The sequence below is a fragment of the Papaver somniferum genome, chromosome 1 (genome assembly GCF_003573695.1).
Source record: "Papaver somniferum cultivar HN1 chromosome 1, ASM357369v1, whole genome shotgun sequence".
Lineage (NCBI taxonomy): Eukaryota > Viridiplantae > Streptophyta > Magnoliopsida > Ranunculales > Papaveraceae > Papaver > Papaver somniferum.
In genome coordinates, this window is record NC_039358.1 from 54,285,437 (window position 1) to 54,309,862 (window position 24,426).

The window sequence follows — 24,426 nt, forward strand, 5'->3', positions numbered from 1 at the left end:
TGGTTCAACAATAGTCAACCAAAAGGTTAGCCATTTGAGCATTCATACCAACCACTTTCTTCACCATAACTAGTTCAATAAACTCATATGAACTAGTTAGAGATGTAGGATCAGAATCTCGCACAGAAGAATATGCTTGCGAAATTATTAACAGCACATCGCGAAGACATCGCAGGATGATTTCAGAAACGACATAACAGATGACATCAACTTAAACATGAGAAAAGTGTGATGATCTTGAGAAAATTAGGAATGTTGCGAATGTTACATTTGTAAGCTTGCGAAAATACCGCAAGCCAAATCCGAAATTAGGGGAAATGTTAGTTGTACATTAGCTGTCATCCACTGTGTAAACACCTATATAAAGAGAAAGGCAAGAGAGAGAAAGGTGAGAGATAATCAGAAAGAGAAACACACTTTAGGAGAGGATACATTCTGTAGAGAGACAAAATAGAATTGGTTGTATTATTATTATCTCCTTCTTCTTCCTCCTTCAAGAACCTAGATCTCCAAATACTCATTAATGGAGTCTCCATGTAATCATGATGTAATTACAAATAATCATAGTAAAACCTAACCCCATGGATGTAGATCAAATTGATCGAACCACGTAAACCATGTGTCTCTTTATAATTTTAGCATTCTTATCATCATTTTTATGTTTAGATCTACAAATTATTACAAGGGGTGTGTTGTAGGATTTCCTGCAACTACATTTTGGCGCTAGAAGCAGGGAGGAGTAAAGGATTTATCCCTCCTGTAGCTTGTTGATTCAAGAAGTTTCCATGAAGATTAGTTATTGTTCATATTTTTCTAGATATACAACGTTTAAGTTCAAAAATGGAAATTTCATGGAAGAAATCACACTTTCAGGGAGTAAACATCATCAACAATTCAAAGACATGAAAAGAGTGAGAGAAAAAAGTAGTTGTTGTGGTGAAAATTAAGGAAAAAATGGAAGTTTCAGTGGAAGATTTCCATGTTCAGGAGAAAAAGCAAGAGGCAAATTACTGAAGGAAATAAAGGAAACCGGAGATAAGGATGAGAAGCAAACTCTGTGATTTCTATCAGAAACAGAAATTCGCACAGATGGTTTGAGCTGGAGCGAGTAAACAATAGGTCACGGGTTCGAATTCGCAGAGACACATATTTTTCATTTTATTCTCATTTGCATGGGAGAATAAAAGAATAAGGAAAAAAAGTTATGCGTTAATTTCGTAGAGAGGTTCTTGCACAATTGGTCCAGAGAGCAGTATGTGCATTCGTGGTCGCAAGTTCGAATTTTCCTTCGAACATAGTTTTCTTCTTTTTTACAGATAGCGAAAAATGAATAATTTCGCAATATTGTTTCATTATTTCGCAAACAAGAGGCAGCACAATTGGTCATCTGCGAATTTAATGAGTTCATGGTCGTGTGATCAAGTCCCAACACATGCGTATTTTTCGCACATATATTTCTTTGATTATTTCGCACATAAGAGAGTTGATGATAATTTCGCAGAGATATTTCGCAAAGAAGAAGCTTGCACAGTTGGTCAGGAGGCATGAATGCAAGCAGCGGGTCGCGGGATCAATTCTTGCTTCTTGCATGTTTATTTTTGTTACGCGAATTTATACAGAATTGCCTCTCACACAGTTGGAATTTGATTACTTCGCAAGAAATTTGATTATTTCGCAAGAGAGGCTTAGCAAAGTTGGTATGGTGCAAGAAAATCCAAGAAGCAGGTCGAGGGTTTAAGTCTCACTTCTCACACTTTTTTTTTCTGCGCGAAATTCATACATTTCAAGGCATTTATTCACTTCTATGACAACAATAGCGACTCACATGAAAGATAAGTACCACCTCCTTGAACATTTTACTTTATACAAGGAATGAATAAAAATATTTTTGATTTGATTTACAAAAAGGGATTCAGTCGCACGATTACAAAGATTTCAAGATTTCAAAGATTATAAAGATTACTAAGATTTCAAGATTACAAAGACTTCAAAATTACATAGATTTCGAGATTTCAAAATTACAGAAAAATGAGAAAATTCAATTTATATGTTTCTCTAGAATATTTCTTTTGCAGAGAATAAAAAGTTTTTGATTTGATTTACAAAACGCGATAGAATCGCAGAATTACAAAGATTTCACAACTACAAAGATTTCAGAGTTACCATGTATTAGAATTTCTCTTGAATATTTATTTTGATTCAAATGATATGATATTATGAGAATGAAAGAATGAATGAAAGAGATGACAAAAATGAAAGAATGAATGAAAGAGATGACAGAAATGAAAGAATGAATGAAAGAGATGACAGAAATGAAAAGATGAATGAGAGAATAAAGAAACGCGAACATTTCGCAGAAACAAATAGACGCGAAAATTTCGCAGAAACGCGAATAAAATTTCGCAGAAACAAAAAGAGAAAGGGGAGAACCTTTATGGCGTACACCCTAGTTCGCGAATACAATTTCGCAAGAGGAAAATGTAAGACCTAAAGTACGTCATATAAGGGGGTGCCTGTTGCATGGCTCAGGGAAAGGCTACACTGCCACCGGAACCTGGGTCATGGAGATTTGGGGTCAATAAAGCCCATCCGGGAGAGGCACCTTGGATTCCCAGCTTAAGCATATGACTTAGGTTGGGCGACTAAGGTAATAAGGACTCTCCCAAGGAGTGCAGAATCTGAACTAGGCGCCGAGGTACACGGTTGAGTCAAGAGTGCCAGGGGCGTCTGGAGCGTACCTTGCCATTCTTGACAAGTCTTGGCTTATACTGCACTCAGCCCGAAGAAAACCCCACTTAGGGTGCAGTCTCGTAACCATAAGCCCTATAGGCAAAAGGGATAAGAGGCTGCGAAAACAACTGGTTTTTGTTAAGACTGGATGGGAGGAGCTAACCTTGTATAGTAGAAGTACGGCTCCTTGAAGGGGTAACCAGGGGGAGATAAGGGCGGCTCCCTCCATTAGGGAGCTGATAAGTGTCTTAAGACGCAAATGTCATGAGGCTTTTTACTCGCAAGGGTATTAAGGCTTGTCATATTTGTGCAACAATCCTGAAGAGGCAATAATACTAGAGAAAAAGATAAGACGAGATCAATGGGTCATTACATGAAAGTGTGAAGACGTCCTGCGATTTCGTCGCAAGACGGCAATGTCATGGGGATTTATGTTCGCAAGAATATTTAGGCCTGTCATATTGTCGCAACAAAAATTCAAATAAAAGAGAGAGTGAAGGCAAGATCAATGGGTCCTTACATGAAAGTGTAAAGACATCCTGATTTTGTCGCAATGACAAGAGGTGGCATAATAAGACTTTTAACTAGGAAGGAAAAATAAGACCACAGAAGAGGGTACGCAAATAAACTTGCGAAGATGATTATATGTAAGCAAATAAGCTTGCGAATATGTACATGGAAATGAAACTGAGGCAGTGAAAATGTCGCAGACTTGATATTATGATCATACTGTTATGAGATATTAATAGTGCAGGAAAGAGGAAAGATGAAACACAAGTAAGAACTTGTGAAGAACAATAACTACACGAAGAAGAATGCATACACTAAAGAAAAAGGCAGAGAAATGAAGAATGGAAGCAATTTAGAGCTACATCAATTTTAGACGGCAAAATGAGTTAAGTAACACAAACATTAACTATACATTACAATAGATAAGCATTCTCATCATACAAGCATCATACTCGCATCATAAAAGCATTGCATAAGCATTTCATGGCATAAACATCGCATACACATTTCATAACATAATCATCACATAAGCATTTTATTCGCATAAGTACTTTACAAAACTGTACGGAATAATATTGCAGAATTTCGCAATAATATCGCAGAATTTAGCAGAATTATTCAGGATTATTCAGAATTTCACAGGATTATTCAAGAATTTCGCAAGATTATTCAGAACTTCACAGAATGATTCAGAATTTCGCAGAATGATTCAAAATTTCGTAGAATGTGTCAGAATTTCGCAGAATATCATTCTTCCGAATGATGTGATTATCTCGCTCAATTATTTCGCACAATTATAAGCAACTTGAAGAGATTATACTATTGCATGAGCACAAAACATGAGACAGAGGCAAAGATAAGAATAAGGAAACAATTCGCACATTCAACATTTTCTCAAGGATTCTACCCTCATAGATAAAGAACAGAGGCAACTATGGATTACCAAGAAAACATTTTATGTTCTTTATCTCCTCGGCAAGAATCATTCCCAAAGTGGACGTTCGCTAATGAACAATAAGAATCCTCACCAAAAATGGAGTAATAATTTCACACGAATAGAGGCAATATTTATTATTCAAGGACAGATACTTCTTATTTACTTCGCAGAGTTCTTCTTATATTTCGAGGATTAAGTACTTTTTATACTTCATCAAGGATACTTCATACTTCGCATACTTCAAAGGTTGATACTTCTTATTTACTTCGCAACGTTCCAGAACTTCACAAAAAAATAGAGGCAAGTACGTACTTTTCAAGTCCGATATTCTTTCGCTCGTTCCTCCAACAACTACAACAAGGTGGATTTTTTATTAAAGATCGCTTTTCAAGCAATATTCAAGAAAATAGAGGCAAGATGTAGGATCAGAATCTCGCACAGAAGAATATGCTTACGAAATTATTAACAACACATCGCGAAGACATCGCAGGATGATTTCAGAAATGACATAACAAATGACATCAACTTAAACATGAGAAAAGTGTGATGATCTTGCGAAAATTAGGAATGTTTCGAATGTTACATTTGTAAGCTTGCGAAAATACCGCAAGCCAAATCCGAAATTAGGGGAAATGTAAGTTGTACATTAGCTGTCATCCACTATATAAACACCTATATAAAGAGAAAGGCAAGAGAGAGAAAGGGGAGAGATAATCAGAAAGAGAAACACACTTTAGGAGAGGATACATTCTGTAGATAGACAAAATAGAATTGGTTGTATTATTATTATCTCCTTCTTCTTCCTCCTTCAAGAACCTAGAGCTCCAAATACTCATTAATGGAGTCTCCATGTAATCAAGATGTAATTACAAATAATCATAGTAAAACCTAACCCCGTGGATGTAGATCAAATTGATCGAACCACGTAAACCTTGTGTCTCTTTACAATTTTAGCATTCTTATCATCATTTTTATGTTTAGATCTACAAATTATTACAAGGGGTGTGTTGTAGGATTTCCTGGAACTACAAGAGAGTTGTTCAATTACAAGGAAATCTCATGTACTACACAAGACACAATTGAAGCAAAGATGATTCGATTTGATTGAATCGTCTCATGAACATTATACCCACGGTTTGCATAAAGTATTCCTTAGTAATTTAATATTCATGTTCAGAGAACATCTTTAGATCATAACCTCTTAAGTTCACAAACAGTTTCGCAGACTTCAGTCAATCGGTTGATTTTTCCAAACTCCACAGAAATTCTCAGAAAGAGAACTTCCACCAGTTCGCGGACTAAGCACACAAACGAGTTTTGGAAAATCCAGCAGAAATTCTCGGTCGAGAACTTTTGTCAGTTCGCGGACTGGATCTGCGGACTGGGTTCGCAGACTTGGCAAGCTAACTCCACAATCCTACCGATTCCTCTTGATCAACAAAGCTAGAATAACTTCGGTTCAAGGAATACATGGTTATGTAATCTAAACTCTCATTCCAATCATTGAAACATTCTCAGAGGACGTTATTCAGTTGTTATTCACAAACCTTTCTCGTCAGAACAATTTTCAAGATGATCGAAACATACATGACTTGCGTCACTAGGTAAAGAAAACATGGTCGAAGATAAACGCTTACCAACACATATTTCGAGATATAGTTAGGCGAGGTATATTCGGCTCGAAATACCAAATGTGTATGATCTAAGTCTATATATATATAGCATACGACTTTTTTCTCAAGGAGTAGGAGATAGAATAGATAGACTTTTGAGTGACAGATAAGTTCAAGTCTTCACATACATTTTTGTCGAGAAGTTCCACCGATTTCTTGAGTAGTTATTCTTCTTGTATGATGAATTTCCATGAATTGCTTGAGATCAACTACACTTACTATCCTAGTCCGAGACTTAGCTATAATAGACTAAAAATCAAAACTAATAGTTTTGATCACTAACATTGACAAACATGCTTGAGATAGTAACGCATGCGAGGTTGACCGAGCTATTCTCTAACAATCTCTCCCTTTGTCAATTTTAGTGACAAAACTATTAATACATATGAAATACAAAAAATATAAACTTTAGTGGCTCCTATTCCAGAGTCTAATCTTCAACGTTCCTCGAAATCTTCGTCACTTCCAAGTACTCCAATGATCCCAAAGGTTGTAAGTTTATCATCACCGTTGTTGAAGATCCATAGCTATAACAATGAGAGATATCGAGATTCACAATCATTATTATACAGTATCATAGTATTACTACATAGTGTCAAAGTCCAATTGTATCACAACTTCAACAATAATACTATGGTGATATGTATCACTCCCCTTTAGTCAATACTCCATCTCGACCATGGAAACCACTCCCCCTTACACAATGATCCGAAAACCATATGTATTTGTAGTGTGAACTACATATTAATTCTCCCCCTTTTGTCAATAAAATTGGCAAAGGTATAAGAACGGGATCATAATGAAACTTCCACAAGAGACATTGTATGACTAATAGAAAAGACACGCATCAACTTAATTTAGATGCAATCATATAGCCGAAGCTAATAGCATTCATCAAGGAGTTTAGAGATACAAGATAACCCCTCTAAATTCTACATCCGTACTCCCCACAAAGATATTACCATTAAGAACAAGTTAAAATGAACTCTCCCCCATTTGATGTCGTTCCCAACAGAACAACAAGAGCGGCCTTAATTTCGAGAGAAAATAAGGATTTTTATTGGACACCAAAAACCATGATAAGTGATTTTTTATATCCAAAATCTCAATCAAATTAATCACAAGAAAACCCATGATTAATTCAACAGGAATACACAATCAAGTTAAACCACAAAAGTGATCAATTTAATTGATTGTGCTCAACATAAGTAAACCCGCGGAGCTACCACTAAGATAATCATATGGAGATAACCAACTCAATCGTACAAATACTCAACATAAGGAAAACCTTACGGAATATGTGACTACATTAACCACAAGAACATGATTAGTATATCCGTTCATATAATCAACACAAGAACTTGTGGAATATATGAAAACTCAACTAGATTAATTACAAGAGAACCTATAATTAATCTAATTGGAATACAAATAACTAAATTAATCACTGAAGTAATCAATTTAATTACTTTGGGCTCAACATAAGAGAACTTATGTAACCCCGACTAAGTTTATCATAGAACATGACAACCTTAACCATTCATGTATTCAACATAAGAAGGAAAACTTATGGAGTACAACTAAATAACCAAACTAGTTGATAAATTTAGTTCCTAATGCTCATCATAATACACATTATGGAAAACCCAACCAAGTTAATCAAGAATAATCAACTTAGTCGTATCATGCTCAACAGAATACATACAATGGAGCCTTCACAGTAAACAAAGAATGGATCAATGAATATCAATACCGTGTATAACATACAAGGATCTATTCTATCTTTCCATCACTATATGTATAATGACATAATTGACTTTATCCTTGTTCACAAAAGATTTTAACCTATCTTCCATAAAAGAATTGACAATATAGGCTTAACTTTTATGTTTGTCAAAAGTTTGTTCATCCTTAAATCAATATAAGAATATCGATCATGAACGACTTTACTTTTGACAAAATATGGGACAATATAGTTCACGGACGTAAACACACAAATTCCATAAATATTAAAATATAACAAATCAAAAATTAATTATTAAAAACCATCATCCTCCAAATATTTTTAGAATTTAAAACCCAATAAACTAGAAAATAATACAAGAAGATGAAAAAATAATAGTTATGTGTAATCACAATCATCGCTATTCAAGCACTAGTTATTCATCCAATTAAGCCAAAAAGACATCCTAGGCATTAATATCTTTGAGAAATTCAGCATCGTTCCCAAATTCCTTGTCGTCAACAGCCATTGGAACATACGTTTCGCGAAGAAAGGTGTTGATATCAAAAACCTGGTTTGGCTGATTATGTCGAACAAGAGCTTTTTGAATCTCCAAATACCTTAAAATACATCCCTTTATATCACGGATCTCCTTTCTTACATCCTTCAACTCATCTAGAACATCAGAAAACTTCTGAGAGTTAGAAGGGACAGCCCTTGGCTTTCTTGTATTCCTCATCTTTCTTTTTAATGAAGGAGTTACTGGAGATTTTTCTTTTTCCTTGATTGATGGCTTAAAAATCATGTTGACATCTTTTCTATCTAAAGACATAATACTCAGAGAACAATTATAAACAATTGGTTTTTGTGAGTGGGATTCACAATCTCATCAGCAGTCTTAAGATATAAAAGATATCAGAGAGGAAAAAGGAATGTAGGGTTCGCAACCTTTAACCAGGTTCATGACCGTCCAACTCTAAACCCTATAAAGAGTAGAATTGTCGATAATAACCCTTTTCTTTTATTTGATAGACAGAAAATAATAATCCTAAGAAAAAAACTTTTCCTAAAGCTCGTGCGTTCACAACCTTGTCTCTTTTGATCAGGCACATGAGACAAGATTTACCAATCAACACAATTAATTTGTGTTGTGGTGAACAAAAATTTTTCCATCATTTTCCTCTTGAGAGGAATCCTATATCTTCTGTCTATCAAAGCGACTTGACCATATCTTCTTCTCTAATGGTCTAATTTTATCCTTGGAAACCAACTTCTTAGATGAAGATAAAATCCTACATACCTCAGCAGTCTTCTGAGCTAGTTTGAGCTTCCTTGCCAATCAATTTTCTCTTCGTTGAAGTTTGTTGGCGTGCCTCACTTGATGTTTATACTTGTAACATCTTGATAGTTCATGAAACTTCTGAGAACAAAACGAGCACGTCAAACTTGGATAATATTCAGGCATCTGTGGTGTAAACGCAGCTGGACACATAGTAGATCCTGAAACATAACAATCAGAGTTTCCAAAGGATGGGTCAATTGATTCTTCAAGCTTGATTGGATTCTCTTCTTCCCCGAAACCATCAAGGTTTATATATGTATTTCTACAACTATCAAAATCAATGTTCTCACATAGAAGACAGACACTTGGTTTTCTATCTGATAGATGCATTTTTGTGTCTATTTTGTTCTAAATGTTCTGTATTGTTAGTGCTCGATTTGTACTTATTATGGTGTTTTGTGTTTGTGTAGTTTTTTTTTGGAGAAATACACTTGTGTGGAAAAAGTTGCTCAAAAAGTGATATTTACACCCCAGAGGACATTTGCTAAATGGAATCTCAGATTGGATAAGGGGAGCCCAATTACTAAAGGGCAACCAATTTACTTTTTACACTCTATTGCTATCAGCACCCCCGAACAGGATATAGCCACTCCATACTCTACCTTTTGAAGTCATTTTGACGGGAATTTGTTGCAGTCCCGGGAAGAATTTTCTGTTCGATAATTAGACGTATTTAAGGGAGATTCAATCACCGAAAATCGTGGGGCTAGACTTGCTAGGACTAAACAGGGTCGATATGTCTTCTTGGATCGAGTCAATTGGGCTGGATAATTTTTTATCGAAGAAACAAAGAGAAGATAAACTCGGATTTCCTGGATTGATCACAAAGAGATTTTGGGCGGATATTTGGGCGGATATTGATTGGTATTGACTTATTACTATAAATAGGGAAGGTATGGTCCACGGTTTCGGTTAGAATTAGTTGCATTGTCCGGATGAAGAAAACAGAGGCTCGAGGTTTCATGGGACTGTTTTAATCCTTCCCGTGTTTCTCTGCGGTTAGCGTGTGATGGGAGAAGACGTGACTCAATATGTGTTGTGTTTGGAGTGAGTAAACACGAATTGACAAGCTGCAGATGTGTGCAGGAGAATAAAATGGATACAAAATATTCCCGAAGATATTATCATCATTTCGAGAATATTGTGGAGTTATGGGGTTGCTTTGGCTATAAAAGGTGTTTAGAGATCACATAGAGGAGGGGGAGCGTTAGGGGGAAGAACAGAATGGAGAGAAATCAAGTTTGAGAAACCTGCTGCCATTGATGAACATGAAGAACATAAGACTATAGAAGACAGTCGTTCATGCTACAGTAACAGTGACACATCATTTGTGTCGTTCTTTGTAACAGTTGGATTGTAATAAATATAATTGTTACAAACCCGGTTTTTCATTATCTCTCCTTTTTTCATCATTTGTAAACCACTTTTGAGCCATGAATAAATATTTTAAGTGTGTTTTCGACGTGATGAGCTAAACCGCAACACTGGGATGACGGAGGAAATCAAATTTCATGAATGTGGTAATTATATTAATTCTTTTTATGACTAATTGCACAGTTATTTAATTGATTTATGATTATCATCGAATAGTTGTCATTTCAATTGATGGGTTATGCTTGCTTAAATGTTTTGATATCCCATACTTTAGATTTACAACCATTACTTTCGAAATCTACTTTATGCAATGAATTAGAGTCAATGAAACTTTATATTATGAGCTATTATTGTTTAAAATTGGTATTTGAACTGCATGAAATTGAAGTCTGGTGGAATCCCGAGTCCCGGTCTCTCTTCATCTTGTGACCATATTTTGTATATATATTTTCTTATTTTTGGTATTTTCTTTTATTAAAACTTAAAATCAATCCAACAAGTCCGAGTGAACGACAACTCTATTTACCACTATTTAAAATTCGATCAATTTTTTGCGCCGCCGACGCGGACTTGTGTATAGATTTGTTTTTAGGTTTTATTTTGTTCCTTTTTACGCGTTTTGGTATTTTTTTTTGTTCTCTTTCAGATTCGGAGCTAAGCTAAAGAAAAGGAGAAAGTGCTGGAAATAAAAGCAAATCCCAAAAACGAAAGAAAAAAGGATTCCAAAAAGCGTGAAGAAGAAGACTTTGTATATATTTATTTATTTATTTTTATTTTTAGAAACTGTAATTAGAATTTATTTTTGTAATTTTTTTTATATTTTTGGACAATTTTGGACTTTATTTTTGGACATTGGACTTTATTTTTAAAACCCTAAGGAAGGGTTGGTTTAAATATAAACTGAACAGATAAGGACGGCGATTACTATATCGCCTCGGCCCCACGGGTTCGTACATGACATAAGAGTCGTGGCCCGAGTCGAATTCAACGGTTCATCCCCCGTCTGGAACGGGAGGTAAGAATTTTAAACACCCGCGAATCCCCTGTCAGCGGGTTTACTGGATGATTTTGTATGCATATATGTTGAGGACCTGAAATCGGATTTAATTTTCTAGTAAGGGGCAAGGCCTGGCCAAATCAAGATAAGGACTCGGATTTCATCACCGTTTCCTTCTTTCCCGCCTTAGAAACACGTAACCTACACGAACTTAAGCCTTAAAATTTGGACAAGAACGAGACCAATAGGGTAACGATCTTATTAGGAAAGTCGTTCGAAAAATATTGGTTACTTTATTGAGCATACTTCGAAGTTCATGATGGTTACTGTAAGTTGAGTACGCCGCCTTGTAATGCCGGTGAGGCCTTGGCTATCAAAGCTCCACTGAGCTTCCCTCGTCTCAATTCAACTGACTTTAACTCGGATTGATTCCAGAGAGGTTTTCTCAGATTGTAACGAATTCATTTTCGAAAGAATAGAAGCTGGTCTAGAAACAATCTAAGGGAGCCATCATGCTTTTTGTTTGCTAGATAAAATAGGCTTGTTGTGGTCGAGTCAGCCTTCTTTGTGCATGTTTAGAATTCCCTTGCAGTTAGGATGTCGAACTGGTATAGCCAATACAATGAATATTCAACTGAGCAACATGAACATTATTCTTTTTATGACCATACTGTGAATAGTGGTTGGGAACGAGAAACTTTTGAAGGTTATGGGTCATATCATGGTGATCCAAATTACTATCCACACCGGTCATACGAGCAAGATTCTTATAATTCCTCTCCTCTAGATGAAGCACGTAAGATACTTGAGTCAACGCGTAAGTTACTTGAGTCGACACATAAGTTAGCGGACCCAAATGACTTAGTTATGGACGAAAGAACGGTAAAAATGAGTGAACTTCTTTAGAAGATAACCTCAGGAAGTTAGCTGAGTCAACATGTAAGTTAACTGAGTCAACACGTGAGTTTGCTGAGTCAACACGAAGACTTGAATTAGAGATGGAAGAAAGAACTGCTCGAATTACTCGTGATTGCCAATACATTATTTCCTATATCATCCGTGAAAATAAGGATAATTTTTATAATCAAGAGGACGAGGTTAGAATTGGTAACGCTACTTGTTTTGATGAGGTTCGATCTTTTTCATATTATTATAATGATGACAATGATGAGGATAGTGTTGATGAAGAATCATATATATGTAGGCATAGCGATCAGGAAATGGTTACTCCAGTTGACCTTCATAATGATAGTATTATTTCTGGTCCAAATCACGATAATTTTAATGATTATTCACCTATTCAAATGGATGTGGATTTGACTAGAGATACCACCGTTTTAGACGATGTAGTTCATGATCCTTTAGCCTGCAGTTTGTTAGATAACCCATTATTTGATGTGCCTATCAGTGAATCGGAGGAAGTAACTATGATTAACACCTTAGTTAATGATCCTTTACTAGAAACTTTCGATGATAATCCTTTATATGATTGTGATGATGGTTTAGAGGAAAGAGTTTACCCTCAGAATAATGTTTTAGAGTCTAGCGATTTAGAAACACTAATCTTAGAAGACCGTAAACTCGTAGAGATGAGCGAGGATGAACCAGACTTAGAAGAATCAATTGACCATTTTCAGGAACCTGATGACCTAGAAATTAGGGAACTTGTGACTAGTCTCTCTATAGACACAGAAAACTCTAAGTTTGGGGGTGATTATCATTCTCCTTGTGCTTTAACTCTTAAAAAGTTCCCTTTGTGTAGTACTTGACATTTATGCCTCAACCATCTTACAAGATTATCTTCATTCTAACCTAATGATGTCCAGAGAGAGGCTCAATTGTTAAAAACACATCCTCTGGTTGATGTGGTTGACCCAGGTTATGATACCAAAATTGACTTTGTTTTCCCACCAAAAAGTTTTTTTCCAATTGAGGGAACATTTTATTTTAAGATGTGTATGTTATTAAGTTTTGAGACTAAACCTAATTATTTTAGGAGAATAGGGTCGACATATTTTCTTAAGGAAGACCACCTCTTTCATTGTGGTCAGCTGTGTGAGTCAAATATGATTGACTTAGAGGATCCCTAATTATTCAGGTTTTGTTATGTGCTTCTAAGTTCTTAGTTGAGTATTTCCAGACTCTTCAGCCTGATCTTCAGAATTCCTTTAAGGAAATCCAACCGATGAAAACTTTTATTTGGACCCTTTTATAGAGCCTGAACCTGAACCACAACTAGATGTAGTTGTCTTAGGCAAGGGTACGTTTGGTATCTTCTTGGTCTGTTGCAGTTTCCTCTTCTTGTGGGTAACACTTTTTGATCCAGATGACCCACGGTTATTCCGGCTACTACTATATGATTCTATGAGGTGACTAATTCTTCCAATGTCTGGCTTAAGACTTTAAACTTAGCACTTCTTTGGAGGTAACCCATTTTCATGCGACACGGTAATGTTCTTCCTTATTTCTTTTCCCTCAAGTGGTAATAGTTTCTCCGTGTTCATGTTTTTAATTTTATCTTTAGAACATTGAGGACAATGTTAGATTTAAGTTTGGGGGTAAGGGAGAAACTTCTAGCGTCACATAGTATCCGGTTAGCTAAGTTTACATATTGTTTCTCACCGAAAAGATAGAAATTGGAATTGCTAGGGATAACATTTTATTGAGACATTAGAGAAAAAGACATTGAGATATTTGAAATTCAGGAGAGAACTTGCTCCTTTTAGAGGGTAACCGTGATGGACCTAACCATCCATGATGGAAAGGAAAGTAGGTCAGAAGGAAATGCCAGAAAGACAAAGCAACCTCACAATGTAGTCTTACTTACTGGATTACGACTCTCTCAGTAGAAATTTATCATCAACAAGCGGAGCGACATCAAAATCCATGAAGAAAGTTGAAGACGTTTAAGGTCTAGAAGAAACAATATAAAAGAATAATTCAAAAATCAAAGTTGAAAAATTAGTTACAAGAAGTTATAAGAGCAAATGATATAAGTTGTTGAAGTTCATGATACCAAGACATCACAAGTTGCGAATATCCAAGTTCTAAAGTCCTTCTCTCATGGCCATTTAAATTTTTGTCTTGTTATTTTTGTTAAAAAAAATTGAAGAATGAAAAAAAAATTGAAAAAATTGAAAAAATCATCATTGCGTTCAATAAGGCCATAGGGAAGTAGAAATCTATAAGGAAGTTTCAAGCAAGAAATTAAGGAGAAGAGTTAATTGTCAAGGTTCTACGAGGTTCGAGAATTTATCATCAACAGTTGAAGCCGAAGGAGACGTTATTTCTACTGAGCACTATGAGAGAGTCAAAGAAATATGCATTTTGGTTGCTTTGTTAGTCCGCTTTCCATATAGCACAAGATCTTTCTAGCACTCGTTCAACTTATCACACGTAATTAGTCCAGCTGTTTAGCAGATGTCCCTCTCATCTTTATCTCTCTCCTAATCTTATCCAGCTGTAAAGCGGATGCATCTTACAATGTTTATCTAGCTGTATAGCGGATATCTCTTTATCCAACAGTATTGCGGATGTGTCTCCCTCGTTCTTTGTTCAGCTTTAGAACTGGCACCTTTAATTTCTCTGGCATTCTAGTTATTTGGAGATAGGTTGAGAATATGTATGTTCTCATAGCTCTTTGGATACTTGTGACCAATTAGAAGTCATGGTTTTGTGGGTACACCTCGGGTAAACCCTCCCGAGATTATAACTCGGTCACTAGGGCCACCTAGTGAGTTAGGTTTTATTTTCTAGATTAGTTTTGCTCGAGGACTAGCAAATAATAAGTTTGGGGGTATTTGATAGATGCATTTTTGTGTTTATTTTGTTCTCAATGTTATGTATTGTTAGTGCTCGATTTGTACTTATGGTGTTTTTTGTTTGTGTAGGTTTTTTTTGGAGAAATACACTTGTGTGGAAAAAGTTGCTCAAAAAGTGATATTTACACCCCAGAGGACATTTGCTAAACGGACTTTCAGATTGGATAAGGGGCGCCCAGTTACTAAGGGGCACCCAATTTACTTTTAACACTCTATTTCTGTCAGCACCCCTGAACAGGATATATGCACTCCATCCTCTACCTTTTGAAGTCATTTTGGCGGGAATTTGTTGCAGTCACGGGAAGAATTTTCTGTTCGATAATTGGATGTATTTAAGAGATATTCAATCACCGAAAATCGTGGGGCTGGACTTTCTAGGACTAAACATGGTCGAGATGTCTTCTTGGATCGAGTCAGTTGAGCTGGATAATTGTTTATCGACGAAACAGAGAGAAGATAAACTCGGATTTCCTGGATTGATCACAAAGAGATTTTGGGCGGATATTTGGTCGAATATTGATTGGTATTGACTTATTACTATAAAACAGGGAAGGTATGGTCCAAGGTTTCGGTTAGAATCGGTTGCATTGTCCGGATGAATTAAACAAAGGCGTGAGGTTTCATGGGACTGTTTTAATCCTTCCCGAGTTTCTCTGCGGTTAGCGTGTGATGGGAGAAGACGTGACTCAATATGTTTTGTGTTTGGAGTGAGTAAACATGAATTGACAAGCTGCAGACGTGTGCAGGAGAAGAAAATGGATACAAAATATTCCCGAAGATATTATCATCATTTAGAGAAGATTGTGGAGTTATGGGCGAGATTTCGTGGTTGCTTTGGCTATAAAAGGTGTCTAGAGATCACATAGAGGAGGGGGAGCGTTAGGGGGGAGAACAGATAGGAGAGAAATCAAGTTTGAGAAACTTGTTGCTACTGCTGCCATTGATGAACATGAAGAACATAAGACTATAGAAGACAGTCGTTCATGCTACAGTAACAATGACACATCATTTGTGTCGTTCTTTGTAATAGTTGGTTTGTAACAAATATAATTGTTACAAACCCGGTTTTTCATTATCTCTCCCTTTTTCATCATTTGTAAACCACTTTTGAGCCATGAATAAATATTTTAAGTGTTTTTCGACGTGATAAGCTAAACCCCAACACTGGGATGACGGAGGAAACCAAATTTCACGAATGTGGTAATTATATTAATTCTTTTTATGACTAATTGCACAATTATTTAATTGATTTATGATTATCATCGAATAGTTGTCATTTCAATTGATGGGTTATGCTTGCTTAAATGTTTTGATATCCCATAGATTTACAACCATTACTTTCGAAATCTACTTTAGGAAATGAAATAGAGTCAATGAAACTTTATATTATGAGTTATTATTGTTTAGAATTGGTATTTGAACTGCATGAAATTGAAGTCTGGTGGAATCCCGAGTCCCGGTCTCTCTTCATCTTGTGACCATATTTTGTATATATATTTTCTTATTTTTTGTATTTTCTTTTATTAAAACTTAAAATCAATCCAACAAAGTCCGAGTGAATGACAACTCTATTTACCATTATTCAAAATTCGATCATTATCTTCTTCAGGATCATAAATCTCAGACATTTCATCAAGTGTTACAACAAGACCTTTGTTCCCAGTGTATTTTCTTCGATTAGGGCATTCATTTGCAAAATGACAAAACCTTTACACTTAAAGCACTGAGTCATATCCTCGTCATCAGCCTCGTCGGCATCCCTGTTTTTAGGAGGGGTGCGAGTGTGAGGTTTATTTGATGACTTAGGTTTGTCTCTTGAAAACCGTTTACTTCTCTTCAAAAGAAGATCCCTAAACTTTATTTTGATCAAGGAGACTGATTTTTCTAGATCTTCATCCGAAAAATCATCCCCAGACTGATCATCCTGAGATACATAAACACTCTTACTTTTATCAAGTAATTTGGTGTTCTTATGTGCTTTAAAGGAAACATTCTTTCCGACTGTGGATGTATGTTCATGATCAAAGATCTTTAGCTTTCCAACCAAGGTATTTATGGAAAGATTATCGAGGTTATTTCCCTCAACGATGCCATGCTTCTTAGACTCGTATCTAGATGACAGCGATCTGAGAATTTTCATCACAATGTCCTTTTCAGGAATAGTCTTACCCAATGCAAAAGATGCATTAACAATTTCAGACACTTTGTGATTAAACTCATCAAATGTCTCTTCATCTGCCATACGAAGATTCTCCCAATAGGAATTAAGGTTTTGAAGCCTCACTTACTTTTCACTGGAGTTACCTTCGAATACGGTTTCTAAGATATCCCAAGCCTTCTTAGACCTCGTGCAATTACACACATGATGCTGAAGGTTTGGGGTAATGGCATGTATGATGGCATTCAAACCGTCGGAATTTTGCTGAGAAGCAAGTATCTCAGTAGGGCTATATTCACCAATAGGTTTAGGAATGTTTGCATCTCCAACTGCTACAACGGGAGCATCATAGCCATTAACAACATATACCTATGATTGAAAATCACGTTCTTGGAGAAAAGCTCGCATAGCAATTTTCCACCATAAGTAATTCGAGCCATTGAAGACTGGTGGTACTCTAATAGAGATAACACCTCTGTCCATAGAATCATATCGCTACAAACACAGACTTGTAAAGTCTTGAACGTGTTTTCCTGCTCTGATACTAATCGAAAAGGCGGGCGTCTAAAGCCCGTGCGTTCATAACCTTGTCTCTTTTGATCAGGGACATGAGACAAGATTTACCAATCAACACAATTAATTTGTGTTGTGGTGAAAAACAATTTGTCCAACATTTTCCTCTTGAGAGGAATCCTCTCTCTTCTGTCTATCAAAGCGACTTGACAATATCTTCTTCTCTAATGGTCTTATTTTATCTTTGGAAACCAACTTCTTAGATGAAGATGAAATTCTACATACCTCAACAGTCTTCTGAGCTAGTTTTAGCTTCCTTGCCAATCAATTTGCTCTTCGTTGAAGTTTGTTGGTGTGCCTCACTTGATGTTTATACTTGTAACATCTTGATAGTTCATGACCTTTCTGAGAACAAAACGAGCACGTCAAACTTGGATAATATTCAGGCATCTGTGGTGTAAACGCAGTTGGACACATAGTAGATCCTGAAATATAACAATCATAGTTTCCAAAGGATGGGTCAATTGATTCTTCCAGCTTGTTTGGATTCTCTTCTTCCCCGAAACCATCAAGGTTGATATATGTATTGCTACAACTATCAAAATCAATTTTCCCACATAGAAGACCGACACTTGGTTTTCTATCTTCTTCAGAATCATAAATCTCAGACATTTCATCAAGTGTTACAACAAGACCTTTGTTCCCAGTTTATTTTCTTCGATTAGGGAATTCATTTGTAAAATGACTAAAACCTTTACACCTAAAGCACTGAAGCATATACCCGTCATCAGCCTCGTCAGCATCCCTGTTTTTAGGATGGGTGCGAGTGTGAGGTTTATTTGATGAACCGGGTTAAGCGGTCGGTTTGGCTGTACAGACCAGAACAACTTGTGGGCTAAGAAATAAGGACAGATTCATTATTTTGATGTCCTCTTATGGTCCGAATTAGATTTTGGTTCCTTTTGCAAAGTTGTAGGATTTTTCGTGTGCTTTCCGATGACACCCAATTGACCCCATTTGGATAAGTAGATATTAATTTATGCCTAGAACATTGAATAACATGTTTAGGATCATTGATATAAAACTAGAACTATTTTTCATTTCTCTTGGCCTATAATTGGAGACTTATATGAAATTATGTTGTGGTTATTGTATGAGCCTATTGGCTAAGTTCTTAGAGTGCTTGTGTGATTAAAGGTGAGTCAACATTAATAACTATTGATTCAAGGGATGAACCAGTGGATTAAGCAATACAAGGTAGGCGTGGCTTGTCATTAAATCAGGTTGGAACTCTGTAACCTTCTTGTCATTGAGCATTCTTTTTATTGCGAGCATGATGAGTCTTTATTACTTTTTGAATGTTTGTGTGTTTTACTATCATGTAGATACTTGTATGTGCCTTGATGTAATATACGTTGTACGATTTCGCCGTAAGCAGTGTATGTGATTCCCCACGGCTCTTTGTTAAGTTAAGTATGGCGGCTTCTTCCCCGTTTTAATATTATTGAGTAGGGTGGCTTCTTTCCCGTTTCAATATATTAGTAGGGCGGCTTCTTCCCGGTTCAATAGTATATAAATAATATATATTAGGGCGGATTCTTCCCCGTTATAATATTACCTAGTAGGGCGGCTTCTTCCCCGTTTCAATACATCAGTAGGGAGGTTTCTTCCCCGTTTCGATAGTATATACATAATATATAATAGGGCGGCTTCTTCCCCGTTATAATATTACCTAGTAGAGCGGCTTCTTCCCCGTTTCGTTATTATATATACTATTTATCTTGGAGAAATCACTCGTGTGCATATTATACTTGTTTGTCTAAATTTCTGATCTTGATAATAATATTCTGAATCATGGTTTATCTGTGAAATTTGTGTGGATGATGTTATTATTAATGATTAGGGTTGCTCTCGCGTCGTCTTCTCCAATGAGTTTGGCGAGGTTAGAGTGACACTTGCTTCATGAATGCATAAATAGCTGAATAATTAATTTCTTCTTGTTTTTTCGATTTATATTCTTTTAGAACTGTGAAGCATGTTAGTGATTACTTGAGAGTTGCATGTTTTCGTTGAGCCCTATTTTTGGGATGATGTGCTCATTTGTTCCCACTTCAATTTCAGTATTCAGAAGAAAAGGCGCACGTGAAGATATTCGTTTCTGTAGCGTAAAGTTTTAGCGAATTGAAGATGTTTATTTATAATTTATATATGTATACTTCTATGTAAACAATATCACAGTGTATGGGTTTGCTTTTGGGCTTAGCTTATATAGTCTAGATTCTTAAGATCGTTAATATATATTTTATTCTTCAATTAGTTATAATCCTATTAACTAAGCAGATTTAGGATTTGGGGCGTCATAAGTTGGTATCAGAGCTCACAATTAGAACTTACATGGGAATAATGGATAATAGCCAGTGCCAGATATAACTAGATTAGCTTAGAAACTGGGTTGGGTTTGCGAGATAAATCTCAACCACTAAAAACAATCAAGAACTCAAATATTTTTGAGTTGAGTTCTTTGATTGATTTGTGTAACATGTTGATTTGTTTATTCTTTGTTTTGTGTAGGTATGTTACTTTTATAAAATATGAAGTAAAAATTATAGGTTGGAACCAAATACATTATAGTTAGAAATTTTAATAGAGATTATAGAATAATTAATCTTAAATTGGAACACATAGACAATCCAATTCTAGAATGACAGCGAGATTAGTATATTTGACAAATCCCAAAAGTCATATATGAACTTTTTGAGTATCTTAACTTATACGTAGAGTTATCAATATATGGAGATAAAAAATTAATGTGAAGAACTTAGACTTAGTTATTTTTGGTGTCTAAATCAGTATAGCGGAGGTTGATAACTCTGGTTGATAGATTACAGATTCATATAAAAAACTTTATTATAGAATATCTTCTAATGTACTTAAAACCAGTATCATATTGAAATAAAAAATAGTCTATTGAGCCTAGAACTGCAAATTTTATATTTTAGTAGTAGAAAGTCATCTAGAATTGTGTTTTATTTCATGTTGTTTCAAACTCATTTAAAATGAGTTTAACTTTCGTACGTTTGTAAGTATGAGCAGTACTTGCACTTAGACGAGAGATAGTATTTCCCCATAAGTTGGGGAGTTTTTGAAGACCATAAATATGGTTTAATTTTCTAGGACGAAAATATTATAAGGTGGGGATAATGTAAGGACCCTCAATCACGTCAACACTATTACACCGGTCTAGAAATGATCAAGAGACGGTTTAGCCGTTACTGACTCGAGTAATTAAATATGAACCATAATTAATAGAAACTAATAAAATACTAATTTTGAAATGAAATTAACACTGCTGGATAGATCTCGAAAAGTTATGCGAAATGGACTATAAGAACGCCTCATTCGGATTTCGGACGAGAAAGTTATCATCGTCAGAAGATGGAATAAAATTTTGTCAAACTGCCGTTGACCTGACCGTTGTCTGGACCCGTACTTTAGACTAAACCTTTGATTAGTAAATGGTTAGCCATTAGTATTATTATAGGATTGGTTTAGTAAATCTAATTTAGAGGTGTTAGCGTTTTAATTATTCTAATTTGAAATTTGTCCTGGGAAGTTTATCTTCTCACTGTTTGGTGTTTTAGACTAGGTGGTGTTAGTCTGGGTTTGTCTTTGAAAGTGAGCCGTGGAGAGCTCAAGGTGGAGGTGTTATTATTAGAATTTTTATAGAAGAAATATAAAGAACCATGATAACAAAATAATTAGGTGAGTAGGATTATTTTGAGAGAAAAAGAGAAGATGAAAAAGGTATAATGGAACTTTATGTTGATGATTGTGAGTATGAGAGTGTGATATAGAATCTTAGGAAGAGTGGAATATATCAATATAGATAATGCGTAGGAGAAGGAGTGAAGAGAAATATATATATATAAAAAAAAATAGAATAGATAAGAGAAGATATTAAAGATTATGTGTAGGTGATGGAGTTTGGTTTTGGGTGATGACCATGTTGTAGAATTAGTTATATTGGTGTTCTTGATGACAAGGTTGAAGGTGATAGAAACTTGTACAATTAATGAAGGTAACCTTTAAATATATTCCTAGCATGTTTTTAATGATTGGGTAGCTTTTAGATATTGAGTATATGTTAGAATCGATCAAGATATAAATAACATGATAATCATGATTTTATGTATTTATTATCTTAACATTAATTCTGATTTCAAGACAACTTAGGAGTTGATTTAGATCCATGTTCCTTCTTATGAAATATAGAATATTGAATTATGAAACCATAGGAACCGAGTTTGATAAATTTAGAGTTCATATGAGTAAGATATAGCCATTTAGGTGACTGTTATGAAATCTTGGCAAATCTTGTTATTGCGGTGAGAGAGTGTTTTCATGGATAGAATTAGGTATTCTAAATACGTATTTAGATCCGGCTCAAAACCACAAAGTTGTAGCCGTAGATTCAAACTTTCCATATAGCCAATAAGTGATTCATTTGGATCAAAAATGGGTGAATTAGATCCCTCGAAAAAACGACCCCATGAGCTGAAAACAAGTGAATTGTTTCTCTAACTTTGGCAAGGAAGATGAAGTGAGTCTTTGGGTTGACTATGTGAGTCAAATCGAGTTGACAGTGTTGACTCAGCGAGTCGCATGAATTAGAATAGTTGGATCGTTATTCAAATATAGTTAGATGAACCGGGTTAAGCGGTCGGTTTGGCTGTACGGACCAGAACAACCCGCGGGCTAGGAAATAGTGCCAGATTCATTCTTTTGATGTCCCCTTATGGTCCTAATTAACTTTTGGTTCCGTCTGCAAAGTTGTAGGATTTTTCGTGTGCTTTCCGATGACACCCAATTTGACCCCATTTGGATAAGCAGATATTAATTTATGCCTAGAACATTGAATAACAGGTTTTAGGATCATTGATATAAAACTAGAACTATTTGTCATTTCTCTTGGCCTATAACTGGAGACTTGTATGAAATTATGTTGTGGTTATTGTATGAGCTTATTGGCTAAGTTCTTAGAGTGCTTGTGTGATTAATAGTTAGTCAACATTAACAACGATCGATTCAATGGATGAACTAGCGGATTGATCAATACAAGGTAGGCGTGGCTTGTCATCAAATCAGGTGGGAACTCTGTAACCTTCTTGTCATTGAGCATTTTTTCTATTGCGATCATGATGAGTCTTTATTACTGTTGGCATGTTTGTGTGTTTTACTATTATGTAGATGCTTGTATGTTCCTTGATGTGCGTGGAATATGCGTTGGTTTATCTAATTGATAACAACAACCATATTACATCTATGGTTGATAAAAATATTAATAAAATATTAATTTAGCTATGGTTGATAAAAATATTACATATATGGTTGCGTGTAATACTTGAACATTGGTCTTTGGTCTTATTATTAATTTTATAAATATTCTTCATATTACATCTATGTTATACTTAAACTACTAGCCCTTGTAAAGCTTCTTCACCTACTCGTGTTAGCAGAATTTAGTTCTAACAACATAATTATTGAGTTATTTATTTAAGATATACAAGTCACTTTCAGTAATCAATGAATGCACCATTAAACTTACAATTACAATCTAACACAAGACATAAGATACGAAAGGATATCAAACCGGAATCATTATATAATTCATTACTATTACAGAAACAACATCCCTAAACAAAATAAAATAAAAAATTCCAAAGGAGAATTAGAATCAAAAAGAGAAGCAACTTTTTGGTTTTGCAAAAGAGATAATTGTATACCTCATCGTATCCCATAAATCCTACCAAAAAGCATCAATTTTACTAAAACATAAGAAGTTCATTACCTTATAACCGACGCTGCTCATTTCTCAATAGCACATTTTCATCAGGTATAAAAGGTCCATTATCAGAGAATGTTCCAACTCCAAGGGAAAAACAACCAGGACCTAAACGAAAATAAATAAATCTGTAGAGAATCAAAATCAAAATAACAAAAGGAGAGCAACTTTTTGATTGAGAAAAGAAGATTTAAATCACTACTAATTATATAGCTCATTATCTTCCATAGATCCTACGAAAAAGTATCAATTCATAAAAAAAATAATCAAAAGTTAATTAATAAAAGTAAAATTTTGCCCTAAAACATGGCAACAAAGTACATAACTTATAATCAAACAAAAACACTTGAACAAAGCAAAACAAGATCTGTAAAGTATAAAAATTAAATCTTTATTGTATCATACGCAGTATAGCTTCATGAAGATTACTCGTCGAGTAGTAGTTAAAGGGAACTCTAAGGTTGATAAAAAAAATAAAAAAAAATAAAAATAAAAATCATTAGAAAATTGAGGAAGCCTCACGAAAATATTGAGAAAAAAAATAAATTTTTAAAACTAAGAACTTACTTCAGTATCCATGGAAATCTCTGGCCTCCTCTTCGATTTATAACTTTAGTTTTTCTTATTTGTGTGTCAAGATTTATTTTGAACTTGGTTAATGAGAATGATGTGTATCGTAAGTGCAAAAAATTAATCAAGATATTTCCCACTAATTAACTGGTAATATAGCGGTAGTAAGGATCGTTCCCACAGAGAGCTGCGTAACTGATAGGTTATTTATATTAGCAAAATAAGGACAAAGGGGG